The sequence below is a fragment of the Vanessa atalanta genome, chromosome 6 (assembly GCF_905147765.1).
Source record: "Vanessa atalanta chromosome 6, ilVanAtal1.2, whole genome shotgun sequence".
Classification (NCBI taxonomy): Eukaryota; Metazoa; Arthropoda; class Insecta; order Lepidoptera; family Nymphalidae; genus Vanessa; species Vanessa atalanta.
Window position 1 is genome coordinate 6,394,360 of NC_061876.1, and position 15,561 is coordinate 6,409,920.

The window sequence follows — 15,561 nt, forward strand, 5'->3', positions numbered from 1 at the left end:
ACAATAAATTTATACCTAAATAGAAATTCATTTAAAATACTATAAGGCTATTTCAACTTGTGGTCTGTCATCAATTCACATCGGCCTGACCTCATCAGTACGACGCAATCTTATGAAGACAAAGCAAACAAATTCAACCGAATTCAATCGAAATCGCCTCACCTTTATTTAATCTAAAGATATTGCTATAAACGTCCGATTGGGCGAAATAATGCGTTAGACGAAAACATCGCTTACCGAATCGGAAGCGTCCATCTCAACCCACTGAACTGAAAACCTAAATCTAGAATTGGCGAATCGGTTGGTGAGCGGAGACCAGTTTTTAGGCCAAGGCGACTAATTTACCGCTAAGAGCTCGCAAGCTGCCGTAAACACGACATTTTTATGAGCGTCGATAATTCTATGAAAAGAAGCAATAACATATCCCTTTGATGCGTCAGTTGTAACCTTAGTTACAACGACGTTTTGTTCAACAATAGTACTTGTGTAACTACTATTATAGTTTTTTTAACATTCGAAGGTCCGTCGACTATTTAATCTTTAAAACTGATTTAAATTGTATGTATATTTAAATAGAGTTTATATTACAAAATATCGTTGAAAATTCAAAGTAGGTATGCGTCACTCTCTTACTTAATTGATAAGAAATATAAAGATTAAGAAAATTGTCTCATATATAATTGTGATTTGTAATCTGTGTAAAAAAAAATAACTTGGCCAACTTTGTCGCTGACAAATTTTAATCATTCCTTACATCTCCAATGCTTCACCAACCTTGGAAAATAAGTTATTATGTCCCTTGTGCCTGTTGTATTTACACTAGTTCGTTCACTCACCCTTCAAACTAGGACGCAACTATAAAAGTATTACTGTTTAACGGTAAAATATACGACGAGTAATACCCAGACGGGCTTGAACAAAGCCCTTCTATCAAGTAAACTTACGTATCTATTCGTTTGATTAAAAATTTAATAACTCTATGGCACTATGCCTGTCGTATGATAAAAATGTAATTCCCGACAATAATAATAATATTAAATACTAAACATCACACATTAATGTAAGCAATATTGATTTATGTTTTTAATTATTAATATATTTAATCATTTCGAAAAACGATTTACAATAAAACAAATTTATTATATATAGATTCTATTAGAATATTGTTTCGTTCAATAGAAAGTTCTTAATAGTACAGTTCACACAGCATTTGAAATTGTAAAGAAACTTTATTGAGAATACCGAAAAATCTTAAATATTTAAGAACTTTAGTTTTTTTTATATATTAATATAATTATGAAATCTGTCTTCATTAAGTAAATAAAATACGTAGATAACGTAACCTCGTACAAAATTACTCAGAAATATTTAATATTTCATGAACGTATTTATGTAATAAACAACACAGAGCATACTTGCTATTTTTACGTCTAAATATTTTATATATAAATAATATTTATGTAAATACAGACTTTGATCAGGTCGAAGTTCGGGTTAAGCTCGCTCTAGAGTCCGGGCAGCATCAGGTCGCACTGACGTCACATGAGGTCATTCACCTATCACCCTGTATCCACCCTCGTCCCATATTCAGTAATGATACTTCACCTACATAGCGTTACGTTGAAATGGAAAATCATAACTCTTTATAGCGACACGTTTGTTCCTTTCGCTGTTAATGTATTTATACACTTTAACTTAATAAAAAATATAGGCGTCCAACGTTAACCAAATGTACTGAACATTAGTATTTAAAGTATAAGTTTAAGTGAATTCATAATTCTTAGATTATTATTAATTTCAATCAGTGTCTATTGTAAAGGATAGTTCACTTGTATTCGATTACAACATTCATTGTAAGCAGCTAAAGCAAGTCGGTGTAGCAACAACATGCGGTGATCTGGTGACTGTCAATTAACTTGCTTAGAGCATACCCGGGTCCACGGGGTTTTTGACCTCGGCGTGGAAAGTGGACCATAATGACACACCACTTTCATTTTCGCGCAACTCTCACCAACGCGAGTTAAGATCGAAAGTGTACCACTTTTGGTGCTGCGTGCGCGCATGCCCCACTCCGCCCCCCTCAGCCAACTTTCCTACGTTGCACGCTTTCTTCTGATACAACTACGAGCTGCGCTGGAACTTGTAGCATTCGCTTTCTAATTGCATTGTAATCGCAGTGTGACTGACATTTATTGATCATCTAAGTACTCTACTTTCAAGAAAGTCACTCTCAATCGAGGACTCTTGGGACAGTTCTTGGTTGTTATTCTGAATATGTTCATGATAACATAATAAATGTATACGTAGTAAGGAGCACAGGCTTTATGTTTGTAAATGCATAAAATAACAACAAATATTATGTTAGCGTGATCGATTTTCAAAATATTTATCCTTAGTATAAACTCGACGTTTTTCTTTATTAAAATGTATTATTTAACGATTAAGAATATCGACTCGATAAACAATTTCCTTACGGCGTTACATAGTCCACGATGTGAATGAAGGCAAAAACTGCTTTCAATAAATTCATGTTGTTGTTTTTTAAGAAATTGAATTGAAACAATTGTTTTTAAAGAAACGGAAAAACAAATAATGAGGCCAATAACACAAAACCTCAAGATATAAATCGATTAAGGTAAAAATCGAAAGTTCTCTTTGAATCGTTCTGTAAATATTATCTGTACTTAATGATAAATTTCATTTATATTGCACTTCTTATGACTGTGACTCAAGTTTAATAGGAATATAATTGAGAATACAAAGTACGTTAATGAGACAGAAACAGTGTTTATAATTAATATGACATTGTCATGTTAGTGTTAACCTGCGATAGGTCAGAACTAAATTACGTATCAGTTTATTCATAAAGAGTCGTATTCGTTAAGTAACGAAGATCATATATTGTCCTTGATTTGCCTCGTAATACATAATAAGGTCAGATTCTTCCCTTTCCGATTCGAGTTAGTAAAATATTTTTGGTCAATCGAGATTCTGTTGGCTTGTTAAATTACGTAAATTTTATGGATTTACGTAAGTCCTAAGTCTAATCGGTACCCGATCGGGTCCAAAGAGAGGAATGTCCCGATTTCGTACAAGTGAAAACCTCCTCTAAAAGTTGAAATATCCAAAAAAATAATTTCTTAGTAAATGCTTACGTTACAAAATTAAACTATGTTTGAAATTTTAGCTTTCTATACTCATTAGTGTTGGCTTACGTTGATAGTCAGACAGGTTTGACCTGACGATTATAATTATATAAGTGATTGTTATTCTTACACATTATAATCACATGCAAGAACTTTATATTTAGTTACAATGAACCGTAACACCTAAAACTAGCTAGAAATAAAACATTTTGAAAACTATAAATACATTTCATCGTTTAAAATTTTCATAATCAAAGTTTTACATAAAGTTAACAACATACAGATAAGAGTTAGCTCGTAAATAACGGTACTCTACGGTCGCTTTGTTTAGAATTCAGGGTCGAACGGACAATTTACCGTGTCCGTCGTAAAACCTTTATTGACTTTGGACATGTTTTGATTTACGTAATTTATGACGAACGTTCGAACAAATAATCTAAAAGATAACACTGATTAATTTTCATCGCAACATATTAGCTATAAAAAAAGAAATAACTTAAATTAATAGTATTTAAAATTTCCGTTTAATTATTTTAGTCAAAACATATTCAGACAGAAGAACTAAATTATTGTTTTAAAGCTCATACATTGCATTTACATATATTTTTTAATAAGATAAAAATACCAATAATATTGAAAATATATTTAATACAACCAGCACAGTCTTTCTGCTCCGGTCTTATTATTTTATATTTCTACATTATATATGTCATATTATATTAAGCGCCAATTATTATCTACGTAAAATTACGATGACATTTATTTTTATAAGGACAAATACACTATGACAATTAAATCGATTCTTAAAGTGATTATTTAATAATAAACTTCATCAAACGTAAATCTCATAAAAACAGTAGTAATTTTAGTTTTAACCCTTGTTTCGAAAGTTGAACTATCTGTATTAGTACACGGTAGCCATTAGAAGAACAGGGGTAATTAAAATATTATGTTGCTATGTCGCACTTGTCTATAGATATTTTTTGAGATTTTGCATAACTGTTATATTTTCGCTTATAAAGTTATTTTTCTCACTCTATCTATTATAAATTATTTATACCTAGTGAAACTAATAAGAAGCTTTTAGTTATAATAATGTAAAAATCCCACATCAATCGGATTAGTAGTATTGCATGAACACACCTATTTAAATTCTGATTGTATGCTTTAAAATTATAAATGAGTAAAAGTTGTACATAGTTGGCTATGTAATATGTCCGACATATAAGTAATCATTAATATTCCTAGTGGTCGTTCCTATTAGAATAGGTTCTTGTATCCTTTCTTAAGTTTAATTCTGTGACATCTCGATTCAGTTTATAACAGATATTGTCAGGAAACCTGCATATGTGGCACGAAATTCAACCACATGAATATCTACTAAGCCTCCTAAACAGAGTAAAATATGTAATAGTAAGGCTGACATATATCCAGAAATGGTAAATTAAGAGGCTTTTAGAATATTTTTTATATAATTATGATTTTGAAGCTACTTTTATTATACATTTTCAAACGAATTAATAACATTAGTGCCTTCTTTTGTGTTAACTGGCCCACTAAATAATCGTCAAATTCGTCACACACTTATACAACTTGTTATATAATAGTTAATAGATACAATCTGTTTTTCAATTTCTATAAGTTTAGACGCACATAATAGAAAGTATTTGATCATTTGTTAGTGTTGAAGACTTATCTAATAACATTTTATGACTTCGGATAGTGAGATTTATCTATTTGCTTTGATGATTGTGATATATGACGGAATAATTGTTAAGCGAAGACGATAAATATTTAGGTTAGTTTTCATGCAAATAACGACATAACAACAACTATCTTTATATATATGTATATAACGAACTATATGTTTACACCAATCGTATTTACCAATAACATAGGGGGATAGTAGATATTGATACTGGAACGAAGTTGTAAATACGAGCTAAACTTTTTAGACCGATTGTCAGATAAAGCTAACCGTGTCGCTAGACGGGATCTAGGTTTTGAGTACGTAATTTTGTAGGTATGCATAAATGTAAACGTATAAGTATGTCAAAATGTATTGAGGGCACTGACGGCTACGTTTAAATGAATGTTTTTTTTTTGCTCCTACCTGAAACAGCAACGATGAGATTGTAAAAGAAGGTTACGAACATTCTATCTCACAAAATGCAAAAATTATGTATATAAACTACATACACCTGCTTGAGCTGCGAGGGTAGAAAAAAGACATCGTGAGATAACCTGCATGTGTCAAATGTGTATCCAGTAATTCGTTCGCATTGGAGCAACGTGGTGGAATAATCTTCAAAACTACTTTTACTTTTCTTTTACCTATCTACATTTTGACTCAATATTTAAATCAACACAAGTACAAATACATACAATTTAATCAGTTTCCTAACCTGTTTAAAATAAAACGATTGAATACATAACATTATAGTAGTACATTTATTACATAAGTCTATTCAAGTAAAAATCTATAGTCTTTACATTGATAAAGTACTCCTAAGCGATATTTTCCCCCGGCAAAATTGAAAAGTAAGAGGCCTGCCCCGGACAAGGCAGCCTTGAGAGCGTTGAATAAAATTGGCAATATCCTGGAGCTGCGAGAAGTCCGATTGGCGAAACCTTGCGACGCGCAAAAGTCGGTCGACGAACTCCTCAAGGCCGAGCCGTTGCCGCTTTCTTTGTTTGAGCTGTCGCAACCCGCTCCACACGGGCTAGCAGTAACCTCGGCTCGCTTTATCAAGCGTTCACCCATCTAAGTCACAGCTTGTAAATATTATAATCTCTCTCGTATCGAATGAATATTCGATTCAGATGTTCTAAGTATCTTGCATATCAAAGAGACGTTATTGAATTAATAGCGTTGTAATTATATTTAAATGGAATATTTCGTGTTTCAATATGAATTTTAAATATGTAGGAATATGGAATGGACCACAATAATACTAAAGTATTATGTTTGGCGGTAGAATATCTATGTGAATGTGATTGTCATTAGTTTTTGCGCAGAGGTCAATACATTTTAAGTAACCTTTACTGTTCGTATATGTCCCACCAATGGGTAAAGGCTATTTCTTCTTTAAGGGTTTGGAGCCCACTGTTTATGTGCGGGTTTGAGGGTGCCCCAGTGACAGAATTCTATTCGACTGATGTAGGTTTCCTGGCAAAGTTTTCTTTCACTTATTAGAACGAAATGAATAAACTCAAGTTAGTATTGTCAAAATGAGTGGTACTAGCCCGACTCATAATCCGTCATCTTAGATTAGAATCACCGTTTTCTAATGGGTCATATAACCTCCATTTTATGTTATCTAGTTTATTATTATTTCTAATATGTATTTATATTTTATCTTTCGCTATTGTTATTTTGTTAATTAAGAATAAATATGTTATTTTCTGGAAAATATCGACATCGAACTTCTAAGCTGCGCTTTTTCTATAAAAGTTATAGAAAGGTTAATAATAGTAACAGTTACGCGGGTTTTAAAGCGTGACTACGTTTGTTTTCCTATACCATACTGTATTTAATTATTTAGTTGCTATTTTTTGTTTTTCTTTTATATACTTTATAAAAAAATAAACTGTTCATCATCATCACTATAAAAGTTTGTATTTCGGGAAATTTCCAACAATCCTGCAACTTACTGGAATACCTACTGAAAATTGGAAACTAGTTACGTCTATTAAAAAAAATCATGTAATTATATTTTATAAACAAATAAAAAAACCCGTTAATACTAATTTATGACAAAAATAAGTTTACGATATCAGTGTAATACTATTTTATGCTCGCAATACAATTGAAACATAATAAAATCGAATAAAAACACCTGGAATATGTTTAGTTATATAATGCTTTTTTATTACGTATGTAAGTACGTTATATTTACGTAAGATGAGTCTATTCAATCGTTAGTTAGAGCCGTCTGACGATTACATAAAGTGTTCCATGTATGATACTCTAACAATAAGTGCGTTAGTTTCATACAGAGTTATACAAATAACAATGATACTTTTGCTTTATTTGTTTTAAAATTTTACCTTGTGGGAAATGAAATTAATGATGCATTTAAAGAGGGAAATTGTCGAATTTTCTTTTTATTTTTTCTCTCTGTTAAAGAGCCATGAATACATAAAGTTTAGCTCATTAGAAATGTTACTCCTTTTTAAGTAACATGTTTACTTTAAAATTCATAATAATCTATTTAAAATTAGAAACAACTAGGTAATTATGATATTATTGGTTCACAAACCAAGAAATAATTAACCTTCTCGTCAGAATAATATAGTTGATCTTAAAATAAAAATAAATTGTAACTTTCAGGAAGTCCATTTACCAGTCACTGCATTGCTAACTTAGTGATTTTACAAGTCTGTATGATGTCACGTGATTGACAATAAAGGCCATGCGTTTACATATTTGCAGCTGGAGCACTGTTTCGCAGTTATCGTAATAGGCCCCATGGCCAAGTTGCAAAAAACATGCGCGTGCGCAGGTAAGTTGCCGACGCGCTTTACCGCCATTGGAGGAGGGGGAGGGCGCGGGGACGAGGAGGGCCACTTTCACCTGGCGAGGCTGCGCGGGCGTCGACCCCAGTTGCCCTACTCCGCTGACCTACTATGAACAAATCGAAACACTTTCATTTCTGTGTTCGTCATTAGGTACGAGGATGCGTCTTACGTTGACTCGCGAAGTTGTTGCACCATTCTTGCGAGAGTTATGCTCTCATCTCGTTTAGCGCATGGCAGGTGGGGCTGCGCGTCGCGGAGATAGCAGTCGCCCGAGTAGAGAGTTGTCGAGCTGCGGCTTGCGTAACACTTGTTGTTGGTGAGAGTGAAAGTGGCAAGCCACTGTCTCCATACTAATGAACGCGATCGGGTGCGACGCGTTGCCGTCTCCGGAATCCGCCGCACTGGGTTAAAGTGTCATGAGACTGCTTTCTGAGTGACATAACGTAATATTTAACTTTTGCTTTTGTATACAAACATTGTTTATATCGTCCATAGCATCAGAAGTGAATATAGATCTTTATCTATATTCACTTCTGACGCTAGGTATTATTGTGTTGACAAAATATTAGTCATAATTAGTGCCTTGTTCAAATACTATACTATAAATATTATGCATATAGCGTCACATATATTATAAGCTCATATTTGTAAGCGCAGTATATGCTGTATATCCCTCCTAAATGTGACGAGATAGTTTACATAAAAAATATATTACAAGTATTTTGATAAATTGATTTGAATATTTATAGATAGTTCGTCATCACAGACTTGTCACAGTACTTTTCAAGTTTATTGCTCCAATCGAAGTTCGATATGCATTTAAAGATTGTTGGAAAAAAATACATAATATCATCATACTAAGAGCAGCGTTTTATTAAACTCAGTTCTGTTTCTATTAACTTTAGTTTTATAAAAGCAACAACTTTTTTTATATCTCACGGTTGATAAAAGCTTAATCTTCTGTCATTGAATAAGATCGAAGCTCTACAGCAGGTTGGAACAAATGCTTACATAAGAATATTTATAAGCATCCTTATTGATAGTTAACTTTAAATACGCTGTAAACTTTTAAATGAGTATTGGGTACAACGCGTCGTTACTCTTAATATAAAAAAGCGTTGCTATTAAAAGGACTGTATCACGTGCAGTGACCATATCATTATTGTGGTATCGCATACGAGGACCTTATTGAGCGTAGTGCAACCTGTGCATTGTGCAAGCAAATTTGAATTCAGCGCCAACACTTCGATCTGCGATTTCCGTTGGTATTCGGGCGCGCTCGGCGCTGAGCAGCGGCCTCGACGTCGCGGGGCAACGAACGCTGACTAGGCCGATTGTATTACAAAGTCCGAGTCGACCGCGGCCGCTCCCTGCCACTCTGCTTTTGAGATCCTAGGCTCACCTCTTACTACGATATCAAAAGGCTACCTGTAGTTCGTTACATCAAGGTGAAATAAGCCCATTTTAAATGGCAACACACGACTCCACTTGTTTCAACTTCGCCTTCGACGCACAAATTATATTTATGGAATGTTAAACACAATTTCAGACAATTATATACATTTCGAACTACTCAATCTAATTTTATAGTCAAGACTTGTTTAACAAATTAATCAAGGTATCATAAGTCAGTCAGCCATTAATGTGTCAGTTTTAGTCTTAAAATTATACGCAATGACTGACTTATACTTTATTTGTAATTGGCCACCTGATGGTAAGTGGTCAACACCGCCCATAGACACTGGCGCTGTAAGAAAAATAAACCATTCCTTACATTGTCAATGCACTACCAACCATGGAAGCTAAGATAAAATGTCCTTTGCGCCTGCAGTTACATTGGCTCACTAACCCTCCAAACCGAAATAACAGTACTAAGTATTATTGTTTAGCGATGGAATGTCACCAAGTCAGTATATGAAACAATCATTACTTTTTATCCGTAGGTATAATTATCCCAAAAACGTTTCAATGTAATGTTACATCTATTGTAATTCAGCAAGAGCACAATTGAGAAGTAAATGCTTATGACATCGTGTTATTGATTAAGAAAATACTATAAAATAAATGTATGTAACATACAAACAATACCCGTAAACATTCGCGCTATAAAATTTAATGTTTTAGTGATTAGCATAAAATTGTATGAACTTGATAAAAATAGACAATTTTATATTGCTAATACATATTCTTATAGATATACTAATCAAAATTGAACTCCAATTTTTAATTTTCTATATTCCTTATAATATTTTAGAAATGGATAACATCAATAACACTTTCTTAAACATTCAACTGCTGGTGCATTTTTATTCTAATTGCTAGTTTCACTTTCCTAATAAACTGTCAATGAAAGTTGAATGTATTTATTTACAAAGCTTTGGATGAATCACAGCAAGATTTTAATATTATGAATCAATTTATTACACCGATATACAATAAAAATTTCTTACTCTACTAAAATACTGCTTAAATTATTTTTTGCAAATATTAGTTACATAATTTAGCACCTCAGCTGAATTTCTAATATTATGATGGTTTGATTTTACGTTATATAAAAAAATAATGGTCAAAGTTTTACTTACTTTAACATTATAAATAAGATATATACATGTGTTTTTAATGTATGATATATTTTGATCGTTTTAGCGTTATTTTCCACTAAGAACAATTATAGGGCATAGTGTTGGTAATAAATAATCCGCGGTTGTAAAATTCGCCAGCATTAGAATGCGAATTTGCGCGCGGCTCACGTTCGCAAGATAAGTCAGTCAGGGTCGCGCGGTGCCGACGGCCGGCCATGCACCCCACTTGCGACACCCGCCCCGCACCGCGGAGCGCGATTTGCGCCTAGCGCCCGCGCTATGCCTAGGTCTATAATACACCTAATCATCTAGCTACCTAGCCGTAGGAAAAACACCCATTCGCAATACAATAAAAATTCTAACTTATAGTGAGTTGATAAGAATAAACGTACAAATTCCATCCGGACATCGTAAAGTCGAGCATTGTTTTTTTATTACGGAATTTGAAATTAACTATACGAACTTTGATATATTTTTATAAATAACGTGAACAATAGCTATAGCTTTACAACTTATATAACTTATTTTTAGTTCCCTTCGCTTGCTTTACTTTTACAATTACAATTAATACAATATTTTAAAATATCAAATCTGATAACAATATTTTTTGTAACAAGCTACCATATTATATTAAAATATTTCAAATTCAGATAAAACTATTTGGTTCTTAAAGGAAAGATCGTTGTTATTATACATAGAACGTTCAACAGTTACGAAGGTCGAAGCTATTTCTAATATACAGGTCCAAAACCCGTTAGCTTTCTTAAAAAAAGTAATTAACAGATAAAAATAGAAACAAAAGTACTTATATTTTTACGAAAAAGCAAACCAGTTTTAATTAAAACGCTAGAAAAGAAACTTTTGTTATTCAACACAAAAACAGCAAATATCGTCTCATACGAACATGATATATTCATCAGAAAAAAGCGAACAATTCGCGAAAGTTTAACGTTTTCCGTCCTCGGCTGTCTGTCGAGGGTTGTGTCGTGGTGTAGGGAGCGACCTAGTTGCAGTTCGACGACCGCTGTATATTTAGCCGGGCTCTGATCGGTGCATCCAACACATTTCCACTGCATTCGTTATCGGACTCACACATAACGCTTCAGAATAATCCCCTCAACCTCGTTTCCTTTCACGTGTCTAACGATATTCTGGGTGCCACGTGATCCTATTTTTAAACTTTGTCACAGATTTTATTGACTGGAGATTCTTCGAATTTTAGGTTTTTCTTGAAATAAAATTTTATGATAGGAATGTAAAAAAGATATTTGATCGATAAAACATTAGAGGTTAATGCATTATCGTACTAATTTAATTGAGTTAATTTAGAGCAACTAATATCATGATGACATTTGAGCAAACGGTAAGTATAAAAAAAGCGCGTGTTGTTTTTAGAATGTTCATAAGTTTCATTCTTAAGAACATTGCACAACAAAAAATAAGTAGTACATATTTTAACGCAAATATCAAGGTAAAAATCAAGATCAAAGTTTATTTTTATAAATATTAAGCATAAAGAGCTCCTAAAATAATGTTATAGACAACGGTAACCAAAGATATTGCTCGTGACAATAATTACGTGTAATTAAAACTTTCTTAATCGAAAACTCACATGCGCACTCGAGTTTGAAGGCATAGGAGAATAATTTTATTATCCTGTGTAGAATCTTACCTGCAACAAAAATAAAAGACAAATTATTAAAATGGTTTAATTAATATAATTAAAATATTATATAATGTTAGTTTAAATATTATTTTCGTTTATTAAGTCCACTTTAAATAAAACTCCCTGTATATTATGAGATTTATATTAATGAAGAATATTACATATTCTGTAGAATATTAAGAGGTTTGGGTATCATTTATTCAATCACGATGGCACGGATTCTAATACTTGCCATGGATATCAATTATGACGTAGAAATGGATAAAAATGCTAACACTTAAATAAAGCTTAAAGGCGAAAAAATTCATGAAGTGTCCAAATCTTGAAGTAAAGATACCTTTGATCATTAGTTTATTACAGAACATATTAACTATTAATTATTTATCTATGGTCTGGTGTTGATACCCTGAGTATGCAAATCATAAATACAAATAGTTCAATTAAATTTATTATGCATTGTACAAATTATTTAATTGTCAAAAATTGTGATATCATGAAGTAAGTGATTGAGCGCTCATGATTATTTATAGAATAGTTCGTGCAATATGAAGTCGGTTGACGTAGGTCAGGAATATCTATAATATATTTATATTTATGTTTAGTCTACTAAACCACCTTTTTGTTTAAAATAATAACATTATAATTCACTGTATTAAATCTGTATAATTTTGCAAATCTTTGTATTGATAATCTTCATAACCCCTTTATAATTTTAATCCTCTATATTTCTAGTGAAAACGTTTACGCACTATACGAGATTATTTGAGCACTTTATTAAAACCGAACCTATTATTATCCTAGAGTGAAATACTTCAACCTAGCTCACTGCTGTCGGAGTCAGCGTATTTGCCTAATTGATCAAATATATGTAGTTCAATGGTAGATGACAAAGAATAATCAATCATATTATTATAAGTCAAAGCTTAAAATTGTTTGCCGAGTATTGGCGCTCAAGTCGTTACGTTGTCACCGTCCTAATTTTGCAGTGTCCTCGTTTTTGAGGTCAGCCTCTATCGGGGCAACGAACTCGTGCCCTTATCGCGGGGGAGAGGTGGAGAGGACGGCTCTGCCATTGCTAAGCGTTTCTTAGTATAATTGTTGCCCCTACTCTGCGGTAGATGGCGTACCAAATTTGGTATTTTAGAAATAATCTCTCCCGACTAATATTGTATTTTTTCTAAAATATGCTATTAAAAATATCGTATTTTAATTTAAAATTAAGGAATAGAGCTCTGTGACTCCTATGTAAATAGTTTTCGAATGTCAATGTGAATAAAATAAGTTTCATGAAGTTAATTATCCCGACTCCTTCATAACAATAGTTTGGCGAAGCATATGGCGCGAACCGTATTATAATCGTAGCGAACAACTACGCACACACGCGCACAGACGGCAGCCCGTAGATACGTTCTCGTAGGTACGGGCGCGGGTCGACGAACGGCAACCGGGGCAGCCTTGCTCTGTCCTCCGCGCCCTATTTCTGTCGCCACAGAGCACCCCGCACTCCCCTCACCGCTTACCCCTCAACCGAGATCTCGCAACCCTCCATTTGAAAATTACTTCAAAACACGAAAAAATATATAATATATGTTTTTCATTACATTTTCCTACGTTATTAAGTCTTCTACTGAATACGAAGAAACATAATAATAGCATTTGTAATATATATACGTGTCATGTAATGTATATATTTACGTTATTATTAAAGGTTTTTGTTTATTGCGGTTTTAGTAAATTCAGGTCAATTATCTCTACCGGTCTATAGTATTTGAGAAATTAGTTTTTCATTATAGTTATCTATCTTTTATACGAGAAATATATGTAATTGCTATTGATACACCGCTGGTATATATATATGCTACGAATAAATAACATTGATTTTCAATATCATTAATTTAATTTAATTACTTTTCACCGGGTGTGTCTATGGAAGATTTGTACCTGCGATTCGCTCATGTTCCTAAGATAAAATTTATGAAGATGAGACGAGGTATTAAAAAGTGGACGGAGGCTGAACATCGTGTCAAAGGAAGGTCAACCAACAACGGCGAGTCAACACCTTGAAGATGCTAACGTAACCATCTAGTAGTTATTACTCTAGAAATCCAAATTACAAACTCATATAACATTATCTTCAATAGCCTAAAAATCCGTTGTTTAAAATAAGGAAAACAAACACGTAATAATAAGATGACATGTTCATTGTGACTAATGTTGAAAAACCAAAAGGCGGGAATAAATATAACCAATTAATTCTATTTTTAAATACATAAAAATGTGTGTATAAAATGATATTTAAAATTACTAAACGAAACTTAAAATTAAAAAAGTGAACCAAACCAGAATCACTACGCCGAATTTAGTTGGAACAACTAGCATTAACTTTAAATTATTTTATTGACATATGAATGCGAATTCAATTTTTTTTTAATAAGAGCTATTGTATAACTCGTTCGATTGTATTCGGGTGTCGTCAACGCATGAAACGTCTAAGCTATATGTTTTGTGTATAAATAACGTTACATGTAGATGTGCGCTTGTATGCGTGTGACGTGGTAGCGAATGGTGTGACGCCGGTTGCGTCAACTTTTACTCGCACTTTCTCACCGTGCGCTTGCGCAACCACTGACGGTAGGTACAGCGCAATACTGGTTCAGTGGACTCGTCGCTGTGACAGCTATTCCCTAGAAGTCAATTGAGAATAATGTGACGGTTATCGAAGGATTTCAATTAAAGCTACAAATGTATTATTTACTAAAATAACTCATTCTTTCACAATCAGAAAAAACGATTCAACAAGAATTAATTAATATTAAATATTTTATTAAACACACAAATGACACCGTACCAAATGTGTCATGGACGCTAATGATCATGTAAATTTTACCATTTATTTTTGAATGACATCACTTATCTATCCGAATACTTAACTGTTAGCGTATTGTAATGTATCCGACTTTATCGTAGTAAGTACTTCGCTATTTATTTATTTTTTTATCAGAAATTCAACTACTGCTTATAAATGATGAAACAAACAAAGAACGTTCTCGTACACAATAAACAAGTGGACATCAGCCGCAAAGCCAAGTGAGTCGTTTGAGTGAATAATCGGTTTAATAAATCGGCCAATTTAACGTTACGAGATGTGATGGTCGGTATTTAATAACGTAGTACGAGATTACAAATTCGAGTAATAGTAACATTTCAATGAAAGCTGGTAGGTAAGAGGACGGCGAGGGGCAGCGCAGGTGGAGGGGGCGCACGAGGTACGTGCCCCAGTTTCGCGCGGGTGCATGAACTCTAATGAGGTAAGGCCACCGACCGAGGTGACTGTTATTCAAAATTAAAACTTATCTCTCGCGTACTACATAATATTTTAGCGTGCAGACGTGGCGGCCAGTATATCGTCACACTGTATATTGATATCACACCGAGGAGTTGGGCGTGTGACGCTGAATCCAGCTGCGACGCGACCTTCACAATTATCGCCATCGTGAGATCCGACTGTCGTTGCCTCATATAAACCAGCATCACACCAGGCTCAACTAAATATAAAATAACTATCACAACCATATTCACTATTAACTAGAAACATGATGAAAACAACAACTTAACGAACTGTAAAGCTGCATAAGTGTTGAATCCC

The 15,561-nt window shown here is 33.4% G+C and overlaps 1 protein-coding gene across 1 annotated transcript in view; it reads right to left on the reverse strand.

Moving 5' to 3' along the window:
- The window catches only part of LOC125064448 (ecdysone-inducible protein E75), an 82,057-nt gene that overhangs the window by 41,592 nt on the left and 24,904 nt on the right, over window positions 1–15,561 (reverse strand). The gene's annotated exons all lie outside the window — the stretch shown is intronic.